At 35.1% G+C, this 18,843-nt stretch overlaps 2 long non-coding RNA genes across 4 annotated transcripts; one reads left to right on the top strand and one right to left on the bottom strand.

The window, feature by feature from the left end:
- Window positions 1-7,691: 7,691 nt before the first annotated feature.
- Window positions 7,692-8,808, bottom strand: LOC132701655 (uncharacterized). Of its 2 annotated transcripts, XR_009618804.1 has the most exons (4): window positions 8,253-8,808; window positions 8,010-8,202; window positions 7,791-7,959; window positions 7,692-7,738 (listed from the first exon to the last, which is right to left on the bottom strand). It is a non-coding gene; the product is annotated as an uncharacterized LOC132701655 (long non-coding RNA). The 2 variants fall into 2 exon arrangements; XR_009618803.1 differs by having other exon boundaries at window positions 7,791-8,202.
- A 7,428-nt stretch (window positions 8,809-16,236) lies between these two features.
- Window positions 16,237-17,968, top strand: LOC132701654 (uncharacterized). Of its 2 annotated transcripts, XR_009618802.1 has the most exons (5): window positions 16,237-16,792; window positions 16,843-17,035; window positions 17,086-17,254; window positions 17,307-17,508; window positions 17,838-17,968. It is a non-coding gene; the product is annotated as an uncharacterized LOC132701654 (long non-coding RNA). The 2 variants fall into 2 exon arrangements; XR_009618801.1 differs by having other exon boundaries at window positions 16,843-17,254.
- The last annotated feature ends 875 nt before the right edge of the window (window positions 17,969-18,843 follow it).

Genomic DNA, 18,843 nt, shown 5'->3' on the forward strand with positions numbered 1-18,843 from the left:
TACTGATATGAAATAAATTTGAGTTCTAAAATCACATAAACTCTCTGCACTATTTCATCACTTGCATCTCCTTTCACTAGACGTTTCATAAATCTCAAGGTAGATGGCGTTTGAGTCAAATAAATTCCAATTCAAAAATTCGTTAAATTTTAAAGACAAAAGTTATTGACCCGGAATTTAGTGTCAACTTAAAACATTAACCAAAAAAGTGTCATTTTTTTGTGGTTTGATTATAGAAATTTGAATTTATGAGGTAATTACTTTAAATCATTTATTGTGACAAAAAAAAATTGTAGATAAATTTTGAAAATGAAGATGACGCGGAACTGACATTTAGCTAATATATCATATGTTCTCTTTAAATGACAAATTGTATTATATAAAGAATTATGATGAAATATGTTTTTCATCATCTAATTAATTAATCACCAGTGAGAACAAACAATACAAGACATAACAAATCACAGTTTATACAGTATCACTCATATATTAATACTTCTGTTGTCGTTTTGTATGTGTGTATGTTCTAATGATATACTAAAAGTGGGTAAGACCCGTCAATAAATAAATAAATAAGTTATATAATAACGAATAGTACGTCCAAAATAATAAAATATGGAGAAGTAGCTCAATAACTATAATATTATAGACAAATATAATAAGTGAGTACAAAAAATACAATAATTTATTTCAAAGTTATATGCAAACAAAATTTCACAATTCTAATTCTTAAAAGAAGTAGCGTGCTCAAACAAAAAATTAAAAGCAAACAGCCCTCCCTAATTGTTTTACTAATGCTGATGCTGTTAATATTTTTTTATAAACTCCACTACCTCTAATACAACAACCAGTACTTCCTAACTTTTATAAAAATAACGTTATGGATGAAATATATGAATTTTAGTTTAACAGACACTATTAATGATAAGGCATCGAGGATTGACAGACTTTATTGGAATATTGCCCCAGGATTGTACAGTATATTGTCCACATAATTAATGAATTTATCTTCTCCTTCAATTTTGCTGTAGTGTGGAAGTGTGGAAGCAAGCATAGTATTCTGCGTACACTCTCTAAGATTCATGGAAAAATAATGGACAAGTAAATAAGACAATTTTTCAATGTTTACAGGATTTTGTCCTCGAAACAATCGGGTTTTAGATCTAGTTATAGTTTATCACCCATTGGTGATGTAGAGTTTCGAGGCTTTTCTTTCGGCCAGCCTTTTTTCCTTTCCTCTCATGAGTCGAGTCTGCTGGAGCCCGCAGATTCCTCGAGGTCATCTTCCGATGTAAAGGGTACCTCTATATCAACTCTCTTACGCTTTTCAAATGCATAGCTGGTGTCCGAGTCCGGGCTGGGACGCTTCTTGAGACTGGTCTTGAAGGTGGTGGCATCTGCATAAGTGTTTGTTTCTGACTTATCTCCTTACATACAAAGACATCTTTAAGAACAGTAACTAATCTAGGAACGAGTTGTTTGATTAATTCTGGCATATCAATTTGGGAAGTAGTAGTTGCTCTCGCGTAGGAGGTATTTGGGGTGGGTGTACAACGACTCTTTTTTTGCCTCAAATTATAATAAGTTTTCTTTGCACTTTATTTCTTGTATGACAATCTCTTGTTTGAATATGGGACAGTTACGTGATCGTGGCGAATGGTTACCATTGCAGTTTACACACACAATTGGGCCTGCGCAAGTTTTCCCCCTCATGTAAGGGTTTTCCGCAAACACATATTTTATTCTCCGAGCATCGTACCGCTGTATGTCCAAACTTTTGGCATCTAAAACATCTCATAGGAGCTGGTATGTATTGTTTAACCGGTAAGCTGTAAAAAGCTACTTTTACTTTATCTGGTAGATTAGACTTGTTGAACGTGAATATGTGGTTTGCTGTATCCTCAAGCTCTCTATGAACTTTTGTTGGGATTCGTCTTAGTTGACACCATACCTTTTTAAATTTTCAGTTATTTCTTCAAGTGTAATATTTAGCAAGTCTATGATATATGACGCCTCTAGATGTATTCATTGTCTTGTGGGGTGACACTTCAACAGTCATATCTCCTAATTTTACTATTCGTAATAACCTATTCGATTGCGCTTGCGACACCGTTTTGATCAAGAGTGCATCTTTTACTTTCTTAATAGTTTTAACCTCACCAACTAAACCATATAATACCTTCTCAATCCAAAAAGGCTGGCTGGCTTTAGAAAACTCTCTTTGAGACCTCTTTACGATCAGAAACCGGGGGATTCCCACTTTTTCCCGATTAGTATTATTGTTGTCCGTTTTGGGGACGGACGTCCCGAAAGTTTTATTTTGCGGATCCATATTCATATATTGTCCCACGAATAGCCTACGAAACAATATGTCGTCTGCAGTAGAACCTGGAAACTACAGAAAGGTTATTTTCAACCGGAGGGCGCCTGGTGTCCTTAGGACATCGTGACTCACTCTCGTAGAGCCACCTAAGGATTACGGTTTTTTTTTTCTCCTTTTTTTGCCACGCTCGTACGCGAGACCACATGTGTCCCGAGTCTCTGGTGGGCTGTGCAATCCTGTTGGTCCACGGGAGGTATTTGATTTCCCTCCTACCCGCCGGCGATACCGGGGAGAGCATTCCCCTATCCGCCACCTGGGTACGCGTCCGGTCGGGGTTACAGGTGTCCCCCCCGATTATTATTAATATGATTATGATTATTATGATTATTATTATTATTATTATTATTATTATTATTGCTATTAATAGTTTGCCTAAGTAGTTTTGAGTATTCATTAGTGCATTGTTATTTTACATAGTCTGTCTAAAAGTTAGATTTTCGAGATTAGACGGGGAGATAGTATATAACTTTACAATAATTTGGAGTAACTAGAAGTGCTTATATTAAGTCGTCTGGTATTGTACCTGTGCCTGTTGATAGATACTTTAGAGACATTCGCACTTTCATGTATATATAAAACCGGTCGGATCAGTTCCTTGTTTTGTCATCGAAAAAATTTGTCTGAATATATTACTATCTAATAGTTAGTCTAATTAAAAATCATCGGCATGTTAAATCTACAAGTCTCTTCCAGTGATCATAAAAGAAGTCGCAACAATTTAAACAAATACTAAAATGGTTGTTGTTATCTCGTACTTTCTACACAATTAAAGAAATTTTGAACTTTCTGGAGTATAACTAAATGCCTTAACTGCAGTCTGTTTTTGTTGTAGTCTATGTATATCGTTTTTACTTTTGACCAAAACTCACAAAAAATATAATTACTACCTTCATATCTAATCTTACCAATGTTACTTATATCCTCGAGAAAGGATATTGTCAATACTGAATTATTCAATGACAAAAAGTAGTGATTTTCAATCTCACCATCCAGACAATGTTAAACAAGGTATGATAGGAAGGAAAATACAGTTCCTACTGTTCCTACTTTGGCTAAACTGAAAAGGAACCTAGAAAAAGATAAAACTAATATAATTTATTAGGCGTGCCCCTCTCCACACAGTAATTATTTGTAAAATGGGGTGAAATACTTCAAAAAACCGGTGGTAAGTTTTTCTTTATAAATATGCCAGATAACAGTGTCGTTGTAATGGATAACGCAAGCTATCACAGCCGCCTTCCACAAAAAGCACCAAGTTAGATACCAGTTCGCGACAGTAACAATTTAAGCTGTTACTTTATTTACTTTACTGGGCGTTATTTCTTTATTTTAGTAAACTTCAAGGAAAAAGTACTAGCGGAGTTATATATGATGGTTTCCTGGAGAAACTTATTTTTGGCGTTGTTCTAAAGTGTCCGATAAATGAGACAATTACCTTACTCAATTTCTTTATGCGCCATTAGGAGCGCTTATCTATGTTTATTTCCTAACCGAACTATGGTTCAAAAATCCATACACGCAAAGCTCTTCGTTGAAGGTACTTCTGAAGATGTACGATGGGAGGGGGATTATCCTCAACTTCTAATAAAATTTAATCTTTTGTTCTTATTAATTTTTGGACGACCTGGCCGTAAACGATCTTTGATCTGCTCTGTGTTTCTATAAATTTTCACTCAATTTTACTCACCGTGGATCTTGTATATTTTGCGTTCAACAAATCACAGCTTCCTTCGCCATACGCCATGCTCACTTTCTCCACTGAGAGACATGTACCATTACTGGAACTAGCTACTTACCTGTTCATTTCAAAATTAAATTTCTGTTATCTATTCTCTTGCTCATAAAAATTATGCGAGTAATTTTGAAAATGAATTTTAAAAAATGGTGTTTCTTTGTATCGACATTTATTTTTTGACCCTCCCTGTATATTTAATATTTACTGCAAAAAATGATCAAGGAAAAATTATAGTGGAAGTGTGCGACCATTTTTCTGGAAGTTGAATTGAATTTGGAACAAATTCTAGCCTTAACTCTATATGATTATAAGAGTAAATTAGTAGTGAATAAGTACAATATAGGCTTCCCCCACTCCTCTCCCTTTTGTGGGCGTGTCCTCCTTCCCCACGACTCTCTAGCTCCTCCCCCTTTACCCATAATCCCTTGAAACTGGCTCCCATTGGATAAGCAACCAGAAATGCGGTTTAATCAATCTCCCCACCTCTAGTTTGCGATGGCGGCGAAGCCAATCAGAGCCCAGATATTTTCCCACCCCTAAGAAAAGCAATGGCGTCAATGAGACTTGATCATATTGTTCGCGTGACCATCTGCACCCTCTAGCGGTTCGAATGTAAACTAGTGTCCCCTCTTGGAATAAGATTTTCTTTAATAAGGTAACCCCACCTAGTGAATATTGACCAAAACATTTATTTTAAAAACATATACTTCTGCGAATGTGTACCCTCGCGGGTACAAACTGTACTTTTATTGCGCACAAAGGACAGGGGAAATAAAGACGAAAAGTGTTGGATTTCTTTTCTCGGAACTGGAAGCTGGCAGGCACCACCAATAATATCTGCAAAACAAAAACCTGGTTAAAATTTTCATTAATAAAGTAGGATATTAGAAACCATATACCTTTTTAATTAATAAGCCATCTACCGTGCGTTAACTTCATACATATTTCCGCATGCTTCTGTTTTAAGGTATCGTGAAATATTTGACTATTTATCTGGGAAAAGTTCATATGTCGAAAATATTATGTGTATGTGGCCGTGGTAGGCTTTCTTTACTATTATAATTTTATTTTTATTATTTAATATTTACAAAATTAATTTGTCTATCTTATTGATGATTTTGATTTTCTTTGCTATTTTTATTATTTGTTTTTATTATTTAATATTTTCAAAATTAATTTAATTTATCTATCTTATTGATGATTTTAAGATATCGCAGTCAACTTTACTATTTCATCAATTTCTTTTATTTATTGCTGATCTTTGAGGATAGTGTACATACTTTTTTTCGTAACTTATCTGTATCTACCCTTTAATTTCCTATCAAGCCATAAAGCAAACTCGAAAGGCATCTTAACTAAAAAGTCATATACTTTAAAGCTGCTGCGACTACTACATGAAAGTGTGTTTCTATGCAATCTCAACAATAATGAAATCTGGACGCTTATATTAAATACTGTAATACTCTTCTCTGCTAACGCTCTAGGAGACGCTATTTGAACCCTGTTCAAAGAAAAACTTCTACAGCCCAAATAACCCCTCTGAACCACACTTAAGCGCATCACTCTTTCACTGTCTTGCAGCCTTCAGATTAATATTCCGTACTAACTACGTATGCCATACACGAAACGTTCTCTTTTCTAATTTTTTTCTATGCGCTACATTAACGAACAGGATCTAAACTTTTCTGTCTGTGTATTTTGTTAGCCACCTTAAAAAAATTTAAAAAAAGGTATGCGAACCTAGAGGATATTTTCCATATTTTTCACAAATGGTGACAACAATTAATGCAAGTATTATTTTTAATAATAATCCATCTTTCGCTATGACACGAAAACATCGACTTTTTAATTCTAACTTTTCTCATAGAGCTTCCCTTTAGTCTCTATCTGTTCTTTAACTAAATCCCCACCTTTTTGAAAAACCAACCTCTAAAAATAGTTAATTTTCTCTAATTTAAATTTGTACGTTTTCCGCAATATGTGTGAATATTTTCGCTAGAGCATTTAGTTACTTAGTACATGTCCTAATCAATATTTTAAAAATATAATTCTAATGATACGTGTTTACGATTTGAAGATAACGAAACATTCCCCAGTTTCATAAATGAGAGCTCACTGCCAAACTACCAAACATCACAGTACAAACTACCGTACTACGCCCCCCTGGACAAAATCAGGTCAGTCAGCGTCATTAATTCTACCTGCGTTAACGAATAGCGTATTGTTAATTATGGTTTAATACGCAGAAAATTTAAGTAACAAATAATTGCAATGAAACTCACTAACATCATAAATTATTAAAAAAAAAAATTAGAACAGTTGGAATTTACTGGAGTAACCAATTTGGCACTAAAAATGGAAATTTTCGATACTCTACTAGGTGCCTACAATAAATTTTACTATTATTTTTAATGCAGAGACACAACGATTTTGTAGTTTTGAATTTGATCAGGGGTATATGACCATAGTTTACGCCGACTCTAAAAGGCATGCAGTCTATTGTTTTTGAACGCCCAATTTTGTGTATTATGTTCAAAACAGAGACTCTCTGGGCTTACGACTACAGCTACCAGCTACTACTTTCAATAATATTAACACAAAAAAACTAGGTGGCATTTCTATAATACGTGCAAAGTTTATGTGAAACTGACTGGAAGACAGAGTAATGCACCAATATGTTACTAAACATATTTCGATAGAATTCCGTAAGAGCTTACCTCCAAGTTTCCTCATTTAGTCAGTCAAAGCATCAAATGGGAAATTCCAATCCAACATATGTAGTGGTGGAAATATATCAATCCCCTACGTTACCGATGGTACCCGACTGAAGCTTCTGCGTCTTCTTTACCCCACATGCCTACTTAAAAAGATACTGGTCTAAGTCTCAATATTCCTGTTAAAAAAAAAGAGAGGTTCTATATTGCCATAAATATGTGTTTTCAAAATTTTACCTGAATGGTTCGTGATTCCTTATATATGCAGTGTTGGCAGCAATGTGGCGACGACTACGCTGAAACTTTCCATATCTCGTGTCCCCATGACTGGTCTGTTTCATATATCAAACCTCACCTCGCACGGGTTTGAACCTCCTTTTAAAAAAAAAAACAGGCAAGACTTATACTTATATCAAAGTAATACGAGGAACTTATATTTTATGCCAAAACTTATTTCATCACCTCCAAAGGGGAGTAGGGGTTTCTAAAGTATGGTAGGTACATCTCTTTCATTTTTTAATTAAAAAAGTGACACAATTACGCGACGTAACTCGATCCGGATCGTTAACGCGTCTCAAGATGGGGGTTTAGAGATGCTGAGGTCATTAAATTGATTCACTATTACCAGTACACACTGAAACCCCTTATTTCCAAAATAAAAAAATTGTTAACTGTTAACACAACAAAAAAAACTATTTTCTCACCAATTATATTTCTGGGTCGTTTTCAGAATTTGTCCAACGTAGAATCCCAAGAGGATAGGGCCGCAATTTCGAAAAATGTTCATGTCTCCCCACTATGCATTTGTACAAGAAGCAGGGCTGGATTAACAGCAATTATATTCTTGTCAGTCAACATACAGCCGCCGATTGAATTCTCGGATTCTGCTTTACTAGTTGCCATGGTCTGTCAAATATGTTACTTAAAAATTGTATATTTTTTTTTACAAATAATATACCTTTCCTAAAATAATTCCGCCTTTGTCAAGTGGGACACGGGCACGTCTGTCCGCTTTGAAAAGCGCAGGCGTATGTATCTTCCAAAATGATCCAAGCAGGCCCGGATTGCCAGCAAATACACAACTCCCCGATTCAATTCTGAGATGTTGCTTCACGAGTTACCATGATCTGTCAAATATTTTAATTAAAAAAAAATCTATTATTTAGCAACAATATACCTTTTTAAAATAATTTCGTCTTTTTTCAAGTTCAACAGGACACGTGTGTTCGTTTCAGTTGGACAAGGGCACGTCTGTCCGCTTTGAAAAGCGCGGCGTATGTATCTTCCAAAATGATCCAAATTGTTAACCTTTTTTTGATTCCTCGTTCCCCGATTCAATTCTGAGATGTTGCTTCACGAGTTACCATGATCTGTCAAATATTTTAATTAAAAAAAAATCTATTATTTAGCAACAATATACCTTTTTAAAAATAATTTCGTCTTTTTTCAAGTTCAACAGGACACGTGTGTTCGTTTCGAAAGGTTTCGTAGTCTGTAGCTCTGTCGAATTCTCCAAAATTCGTTAAACCTTCAGATATTTTCAAAATTTGTCCAACGCAGACTTCCACTCACGCAGTTTCGAAAACTTTCTGGTCTCCCCGCCATGCATTTGTACACGAAGCCGTTCTGGACTATCAGCAAACAGCACATCCGTCATTTTTCTTCTCGGATTCCGCTTGACGAGTTACATCGATCTGTCAAATATTTAATGTAAAACAATCTTATCTATTACTTTTACCCAATATTAAGTACCTATTCAAAATTAGTAGCGCCTTTTCGAGTTCGAAAGGTTTCGTAGCCTATAGCCCTGCCGAAATGGCATTGCATTTGTACACGAAGCAGGGTCGGATTGTAAGCAAACAGCACCCCCGGTCACTTTTCTTCTCGGATTCTGCTTGACGAGTTACATCGATCTGTGGAATATTTAGCGAAAAAAAAAATTATCTATTACTTTTACCAAAAATGAAGTACCTTTTTTCTTTAAAACAGTTCGTCCTTTTCGAGTTTGAAAGGTTTCGTAGCCTATAGCCCTGCCGAAATGTCATTGCATTTGTACACGAAGCAGGGTCGGATTGTCAGCAAACACCACAAGCGTCACTTTTCTTCTCGGTTTCTGCTTGACGAATTACATTGATCGGTCAAATATTTAATATAAAAAATATCTATTTTACCAAAAATACGTACTCTTCTAAGATAAATTAGCTCTTTTCGAGTTTAAGAGGGCACGTATGTCAACTGTAGGATGTTTTATTTTTATATTTTCCAGTGTCTATAAATTAATAAACAACAGAAGCTTCCGAATACAAAAATTTCAACATGAGTTTTTTTTTTCTTGAAACTTAAAAGTTCTAACCCCTAAAACCATATTTTTAATACGCTGGCGGACGTATAACAATCCCCAAAAATTACCATATTTAAATTGTTACTATTGACATATTTCTATTCCGAACTGAACTCAATACATGCAAAAAAAAACTAGCGAATGTTATTTATTATCTCCGATGGGTGGATGATTGAGAAACGTTTAAATAAATCTACCTTTCTGTCTCTGTTTTTCTATATAGGTCACTCATTCTCTCTATCTGTTACTTTCCACAATCCGAATTTACACTAGGCCCCCCAAAAATCTTGTAAAATTTTATCTGCTTAACTTCTTCGCGTTGTTCATATGGCTGAATTTTTTGGGAGATATATCGTGCGTTATTTGTATTAAAATTCTGTTTCCTTTTTACCTACTTCAAAAACGTAAGCGAGCATTTTTGGTTGTTTTATTAAACAAAAATTGATACTAAACAAGATCCGTCTCTCCGACCTCAGCCTCCTTTGATCACTCCCCAATTTTTTTTAATTAAGTATAGAAACCTCGTCGAACATATACATAATACTAGGTCAAAATGTTACGCGGTTACTCATTAAAGTCGCAATTCCGAAAGCTTCTTACCTATCTTTTTCCAGTCTTTTTTGTTTTATTTATCCGTATATGAAACACACATTGAACACAAAACTTAAACTCGTTGGCGATATTGCATTAAGCAACAAACGCGTATAACAGAAACGAACCCTTAACACAAACGCTTCTTTAAACTTCGACTGACACGTGAAACAACCCGCATTCCTACGAAAGGCAGGTAAACCAAGCAGGTCAAATTTTAAGCTACCCTCCAGTGTCGTCATAGGTTGGGGCATAGTAAATAGCGAATACAACAAAGCGGTAATTTATAATAATTTAATGTGCATTTTATTTAACTTAAGTTGTTTTGTAGAAAATGAGATATTTCTACAATTAATCAATATACTACGAGTACTTTTCCGCTTAATTACTATTTTTGAGAAACAAAAGGAAACGTTAGATTCCATTCAAACTTTTTCGGTTTTCATGATATCTCGCGTTTATTTAGAAGCTAATGGCCTGTGGCCTTAACCAGACGTTTCCAAAGCCTGGTTCTTAACAAACACGAAAAATATAGTTATATTGCCACCGAAAATCTGAATTTATGTTTAAAAATGTAACTTCCCGTATTTAAACTATTGCCTGCATTGGCGCCTATATTTTATAGTTTTTTTTTTATCCTATTTTTTTTTGTTTTGTTTGCAAATGTGTCCATTTTTCGGGTACTGGATTTTTTTTTCTCAAATTATTACAAATTACTCAAAACGGAGTTAAAAAGAGACGAGGAGAAAAGGGAAGAACCCTTATTTCTCCGACACTGACCTCCGATGTTTATAAAAATTGACGCCTTGACACCCTCCCCGTGAATATTTTACAAAGGATTTTTAAAATTTAACTTCCAAATAACGCATACTCTCGCCTAGTGTCACAGTTTTGGGCCCCATTTTGCTATGGTTAGACAGGTTTATTCTTGTACATTGTCGGGACAAAAGAAGCATCTCCTTCATCCAAATTGACTTTTTCATACCTAATACAACAGCTGCCGGGCATCATCTCGCCTTAATTGTTTCTATTGAATTAATTTTAGTTACAAAAAATTAGATGATCGTCAAAATTGGCATAAAAAGATAATCAAGATTTAATTAAAACAAGAATATGCACAAAAGAAAAGAGATAAACTCCGACACGGGAAACAAGGAAATATCGCTGAAACGGCAACTGATCTAGCGCGCGCCTTTTTTAAAAATAATAATTTTTCAAAAGAATTCTAGGCTAAGCTAAATACCTGGTGCAACAAAATATTGAAGGATCTTCATGATCCTACCTGTGAGCGAGTAGAAAATTATTTGCAAAGAGGATAAAGGTATATCTTAATATAAATAGTTTCACTATTGATAATATGTCCCCTTTTAAAATGGCGCATTATTTGATACGTACTTTTTTTTCTTGTCAGAGCTTGTCTAAAACAAAAGCGGGATGGATGGAGGTTCTCCGTCAGGTTTTTTTCCTGTCGAAACAAGTTTGTGCGGCGTTCGCTTTGGATCTGGGGAATGGGGGGGGGGTTATACATATATAAGCTATAAGAAATTTTAATTTTTTATTCAGTTTCCACTCATACAATTTCGTGATAAGTGCAGAGTGAGAAAAATGTCCGAAGTCGAAAATTATCCAACGCAAGCATTGGATTCGTGGGGAAGATTTGTGGTCAATGCGGAAATAATCCGCGAACAAAAATACATTTACGAGGTAGCAATTACGCTGCCGGAATTCGGACTAGAAATTACCTCAGGTCTTAGCCCAGCAAGAATCTTCGCTCCGGCAGTGAAAGTGAGCTTTCTCCCCTACGTTTTGTCGGAGAAAAGAAGCATTTCGTTCGACGAGATAGACTTCACAGAATTAATACAACAGCTTCCACTGTTATTGTTAGCAGGTCCGACTGGTAAAGTTATGTATTTAACCTGCTTCAAACTCAGCTGTCTACAATGTGATGGTGAAGTCTTGGTCAAGATTGAAAATAACGAGGGTATACTCTATATTTCGAAAGACTGGGTACAGGAATTAATTACCATAAGCAAATTGGTATTTAAAAGAATACGAGTACTGTCTCGTTTGAACTTTTACGAGTACTACGATAGAATATTGTATTTGACTATACATGAAAATTTGCTGGAAGACGCCAAAATCTTTCCGCATATAGAATATTTATGTTCTACAGAAGAGAGTGAGCAGAGCTACTGCATGGAGGACTACATGCGTTTTGGAAAAATGCAGATAAAACAAGATATCAACAAAAGGATAGCATGGGACATACCTGTGTTTTAATAGAAATTTACCTGTAAACTAATAATAATAAATGTTTTTTTAAAATTCAGTCTGTGTGTATGTTTTATCCTTACCCCCATAATAAATAGTAAAAAAAAAAACAAGTAATTGCGTAAAATAACTTTATTAAAGAAAAAAAAAATAACAACAAAATATAATCAAACAAAACATAGTACCACTGGAATGAAACCTTCAGAAATTACCCCAACAACGGAGATTCTCGCACATAATTTACCAAAAAAAAAATTTGCAGTGGAAAAGTCAAAGTTCAAAGCTGGCGATGCAGTGAGCATAATTCGCACAAAATCGGTTTTTGACAAAAGCTATGAAATTAATTGGACACCCCGAAAATTTCAAGATTGTTAAAGTAAGTGGTTCCTTCCCTCTTACGTATATTTTGGAAGATATGGAGGGGCGTTAAATCAAAGCTTCGTTTTATGAAGTCGATTTACAAAAACCGTACTACCAAATAGTCGATATCGACTATTTGGTAGTACGGTTTTTGTAAATCGACTTCATAAAACGAAGCTTTGATTTAACGCCCCTCCATATCTTCCAAAATATACGTAAGAGGGAAGGAACCACTTACTTTAACAATCTTGAAATTTTCGGGGTGTCCAATTAATTTCATAGCTTTTGTCAAAAACCGATTTTGTGCGAATTATGCTCACTGCATCGCCAGCTTTGAACTTTGACTTTTCCACTGCAAATTTTTTTTTTGGTAAATTATGTGCGAGAATCTCCGTTGTTGGGGTAATTTCTGAAGGTTTCATTCCAGTGGTACTATGTTTTGTTTGATTATATTTTGTTGTTATTTTTTTTTTCTTTAATAAAGTTATTTTACGCAATTACTTGTTTTTTTTTTTACTATTTATTATGGGGGTAAGGATAAAACATACACACAGACTGAATTTTAAAAAAACATTTATTATTATTAGTTTACAGGTAAATTTCTATTAAAACACAGGTATGTCCCATGCTATCCTTTTGTTGATATCTTGTTTTATCTGCATTTTTCCAAAACGCATGTAGTCCTCCATGCAGTAGCTCTGCTCACTCTCTTCTGTAGAACATAAATATTCTATATGCGGAAAGATTTTGGCGTCTTCCAGCAAATTTTCATGTATAGTCAAATACAATATTCTATCGTAGTACTCGTAAAAGTTCAAACGAGACAGTACTCGTATTCTTTTAAATACCAATTTGCTTATGGTAATTAATTCCTGTACCCAGTCTTTCGAAATATAGAGTATACCCTCGTTATTTTCAATCTTGACCAAGACTTCACCATCACATTGTAGACAGCTGAGTTTGAAGCAGGTTAAATACATAACTTTACCAGTCGGACCTGCTAACAATAACAGTGGAAGCTGTTGTATTAATTCTGTGAAGTCTATCTCGTCGAACGAAATGCTTCTTTTCTCCGACAAAACGTAGGGGAGAAAGCTCACTTTCACTGCCGGAGCGAAGATTCTTGCTGGGCTAAGACCTGAGGTAATTTCTAGTCCGAATTCCGGCAGCGTAATTGCTACCTCGTAAATGTATTTTTGTTCGCGGATTATTTCCGCATTGACCACAAATCTTCCCCACGAATCCAATGCTTGCGTTGGATAATTTTCGACTTCGGACATTTTTCTCACTCTGCACTTATCACGAAATTGTATGAGTGGAAACTGAATAAAAAATTAAAATTTCTTATAGCTTATATATGTATAACCCCCCCCCCCATTCCCCAGATCCAAAGCGAACGCCGCACAAACTTGTTTCGACAGGAAAAAAACCTGACGGAGAACCTCCATCCATCCCGCTTTTGTTTTAGACAAGCTCTGACAAGAAAAAAAAGTACGTATCAAATAATGCGCCATTTTAAAAGGGGACATATTATCAATAGTGAAACTATTTATATTAAGATATACCTTTATCCTCTTTGCAAATAATTTTCTACTCGCTCACAGGTAGGATCATGAAGATCCTTCAATATTTTGTTGCACCAGGTATTTAGCTTAGCCTAGAATTCTTTTGAAAAATTATTATTTTTAAAAAAGGCGCGCGCTAGATCAGTTGCCGTTTCAGCGATATTTCCTTGTTTCCCGTGTCGGAGTTTATCTCTTTTCTTTTGTGCATATTCTTGTTTTAATTAAATCTTGATTATCTTTTTATGCCAATTTTGACGATCATCTAATTTTTTGTAACTAAAATTAATTCAATAGAAACAATTAAGGCGAGATGATGCCCGGCAGCTGTTGTATTAGGTATGAAAAAGTCAATTTGGATGAAGGAGATGCTTCTTTTGTCCCGACAATGTACAAGAATAAACCTGTCTAACCATAGCAAAATGGGGCCCAAAACTGTGACACTAGGCGAGAGTATGCGTTATTTGGAAGTTAAATTTTAAAAATCCTTTGTAAAATATTCACGGGGAGGGTGTCAAGGCGTCAATTTTTATAAACATCGGAGGTCAGTGTCGGAGAAATAAGGGTTCTTCCCTTTTCTCCTCGTCTCTTTTTAACTCCGTTTTGAGTAATTTGTAATAATTTGAGAAAAAAAAATCCAGTACCCGAAAAATGGACACATTTGCAAACAAAACAAAAAAAAATAGGATAAAAAAAAAACTATAAAATATAGGCGCCAATGCAGGCAATAGTTTAAATACGGGAAGTTACATTTTTAAACATAAATTCAGATTTTCGGTGGCAATATAACTATATTTTTCGTGTTTGTTAAGAACCAGGCTTTGGAAACGTCTGGTTAAGGCCACAGGCCATTAGCTTCTAAATAAACGCGAGATATCATGAAAACCGAAAAAGTTTGAATGGAATCTAACGTTTCCTTTTGTTTCTCAAAAATAGTAATTAAGCGGAAAAGTACTCGTAGTATATTGATTAATTGTAGAAATATCTCATTTTCTACAAAACAACTTAAGTTAAATAAAATGCACATTAAATTATTATAAATTACCGCTTTGTTGTATTCGCTATTTACTATGCCCCAACCTATGACGACACTGGAGGGTAGCTTAAAATTTGACCTGCTTGGTTTACCTGCCTTTCGTAGGAATGCGGGTTGTTTCACGTGTCAGTCGAAGTTTAAAGAAGCGTTTGTGTTAAGGGTTCGTTTCTGTTATACGCGTTTGTTGCTTAATGCAATATCGCCAACGAGTTTAAGTTTTGTGTTCAATGTGTGTTTCATATACGGATAAATAAAACAAAAAAGACTGGAAAAAGATAGGTAAGAAGCTTTCGGAATTGCGACTTTAATGAGTAACCGCGTAACATTTTGACCTAGTATTATGTATATGTTCGACGAGGTTTCTATACTTAATTAAAAAAAATTGGGGAGTGATCAAAGGAGGCTGAGGTCGGAGAGACGGATCTTGTTTAGTATCAATTTTTGTTTAATAAAACAACCAAAAATGCTCGCTTACGTTTTTGAAGTAGGTAAAAAGGAAACAGAATTTTAATACAAATAACGCACGATATATCTCCCAAAAAATTCAGCCATATGAACAACGCGAAGAAGTTAAGCAGATAAAATTTTACAAGATTTTTGGGGGGCCTAGTGTAAATTCGGATTGTGGAAAGTAACAGATAGAGAGAATGAGTGACCTATATAGAAAAACAGAGACAGAAAGGTAGATTTATTTAAACGTTTCTCAATCATCCACCCATCGGAGATAATAAATAACATTCGCTAGTTTTTTTTTGCATGTATTGAGTTCAGTTCGGAATAGAAATATGTCAATAGTAACAATTTAAATATGGTAATTTTTGGGGATTGTTATACGTCCGCCAGCGTATTAAAAATATGGTTTTAGGGGTTAGAACTTTTAAGTTTCAAGAAAAAAAAACTCATGTTGAAATTTTTGTATTCGGAAGCTTCTGTTGTTTATTAATTTATAGACACTGGAAAATATAAAAATAAAACATCCTACAGTTGACATACGTGCCCTCTTAAACTCGAAAAGAGCTAATTTATCTTAGAAGAGTACGTATTTTTGGTAAAATAGATATTTTTTATATTAAATATTTGACCGATCAATGTAATTCGTCAAGCAGAAACCGAGAAGAAAAGTGACGCTTGTGGTGTTTGCTGACAATCCGACCCTGCTTCGTGTACAAATGCAATGACATTTCGGCAGGGCTATAGGCTACGAAACCTTTCAAACTCGAAAAGGACGAACTGTTTTAAAGAAAAAAGGTACTTCATTTTTGGTAAAAGTAATAGATAATTTTTTTTTTCGCTAAATATTCCACAGATCGATGTAACTCGTCAAGCAGAATCCGAGAAGAAAAGTGACCGGGGGTGCTGTTTGCTTACAATCCGACCCTGCTTCGTGTACAAATGCAATGCCATTTCGGCAGGGCTATAGGCTACGAAACCTTTCGAACTCGAAAAGGCGCTACTAATTTTGAATAGGTACTTAATATTGGGTAAAAGTAATAGATAAGATTGTTTTACATTAAATATTTGACAGATCGATGTAACTCGTCAAGCGGAATCCGAGAAGAAAAATGACGGATGTGCTGTTTGCTGATAGTCCAGAACGGCTTCGTGTACAAATGCATGGCGGGGAGACCAGAAAGTTTTCGAAACTGCGTGAGTGGAAGTCTGCGTTGGACAAATTTTGAAAATATCTGAAGGTTTAACGAATTTTGGAGAATTCGACAGAGCTACAGACTACGAAACCTTTCGAAACGAACACACGTGTCCTGTTGAACTTGAAAAAAGACGAAATTATTTTTAAAAAGGTATATTGTTGCTAAATAATAGATTTTTTTTTAATTAAAATATTTGACAGATCATGGTAACTCGTGAAGCAACATCTCAGAATTGAATCGGGGAACGAGGAATCAAAAAAAGGTTAACAATTTGGATCATTTTGGAAGATACATACGCCGCGCTTTTCAAAGCGGACAGACGTGCCCTTGTCCAACTGAAACGAACACACGTGTCCTGTTGAACTTGAAAAAAGACGAAATTATTTTAAAAAGGTATATTGTTGCTAAATAATAGATTTTTTTTTAATTAAAATATTTGACAGATCATGGTAACTCGTGAAGCAACATCTCAGAATTGAATCGGGGAGTTGTGTATTTGCTGGCAATCCGGGCCTGCTTGGATCATTTTGGAAGATACATACGCCTGCGCTTTTCAAAGCGGACAGACGTGCCCGTGTCCCACTTGACAAAGGCGGAATTATTTTAGGAAAGGTATATTATTTGTAAAAAAAAATATACAATTTTTAAGTAACATATTTGACAGACCATGGCAACTAGTAAAGCAGAATCCGAGAATTCAATCGGCGGCTGTATGTTGACTGACAAGAATATAATTGCTGTTAATCCGGCCCTGCTTCTTGTACAAATGCATAGTGGGGAGACATGAACATTTTTCGAAATTGCGGCCCTATCCTCTTGGGATTCTACGTTGGACAAATTCTGAAAACGACCCAGAAATATAATTGGTGAGAAAATAGTTTTTTTTGTTGTGTTAACAGTTAACAATTTTTTTATTTTGGAAATAAGGGGTTTCAGTGTGTACTGGTAATAGTGAATCAATTTAATGACCTCAGCATCTCTAAACCCCCATCTTGAGACGCGTTAACGATCCGGATCGAGTTACGTCGCGTAATTGTGTCACTTTTTTAATTAAAAAATGAAAGAGATGTACCTACCATACTTTAGAAACCCCTACTCCCCTTTGGAGGTGATGAAATAAGTTTTGGCATAAAATATAAGTTCCTCGTATTACTTTGATATAAGTATAAGTCTTGCCTGTTTTTTTTTTTAAAAGGAGGTTCAAACCCGTGCGAGGTGAGGTTTGATATATGAAACAGACCAGTCATGGGGACACGAGATATGGAAAGTTTCAGCGTAGTCGTCGCCACATTGCTGCCAACACTGCATATATAAGGAATCACGAACCATTCAGGTAAAATTTTGAAAACACATATTTATGGCAATATAGAACCTCTCTTTTTTTTTAACAGGAATATTGAGACTTAGACCAGTATCTTTTTAAGTAGGCATGTGGGGTAAAGAAGACGCAGAAGCTTCAGTCGGGTACCATCGGTAACGTAGGGGATTGATATATTTCCACCACTACATATGTTGGATTGGAATTTCCCATTTGATGCTTTGACTGACTAAATGAGGAAACTTGGAGGTAAGCTCTTACGGAATTCTATCGAAATATGTTTAGTAACATATTGGTGCATTACTCTGTCTTCCAGTCAGTTTCACATAAACTTTGCACGTATTATAGAAATGCCACCTAGTTTTTTTGTGTTAATATTATTGAAAGTAGTAGCTGGTAGCTGTAGTCGTAAGCCCAGAGAGTCTCTGTTTTGAACATAATACACAAAATTGGGCGTTCAAAAACAATAGACTGCATGCCTTTTAGAGTCGGCGTAAACTATGGTCATATACCCCTGATCAAATTCAAAACTACAAAATCGTTGTGTCTGCATTAAAAATAATAGTAAAATTTATTGTAGGCACCTAGTAGAGTATCGAAAATTTCCATTTTTAGTGCCAAATTGGTTACTCCAGTAAATTCCAACTGTTCTAATTTTTTTTTTAATAATTTATGATGTTAGTGAGTTTCATTGCAATTATTTGTTACTTAAATTTTCTGCGTATTAAACCATAATTAACAATACGCTATTCGTTAACGCAGGTAGAATTAATGACGCTGACTGACCTGATTTTGTCCAGGGGGGCGTAGTACGGTAGTTTGTACTGTGATGTTTGGTAGTTTGGCAGTGAGCTCTCATTTATGAAACTGGGGAATGTTTCGT

The sequence above is a fragment of the Cylas formicarius genome, unplaced genomic scaffold (assembly GCF_029955315.1).
Source record: "Cylas formicarius isolate icCylForm1 unplaced genomic scaffold, icCylForm1.1 PGA_scaffold_58__1_contigs__length_289150, whole genome shotgun sequence".
Taxonomy (NCBI): Eukaryota; Metazoa; Arthropoda; class Insecta; order Coleoptera; family Brentidae; genus Cylas; species Cylas formicarius.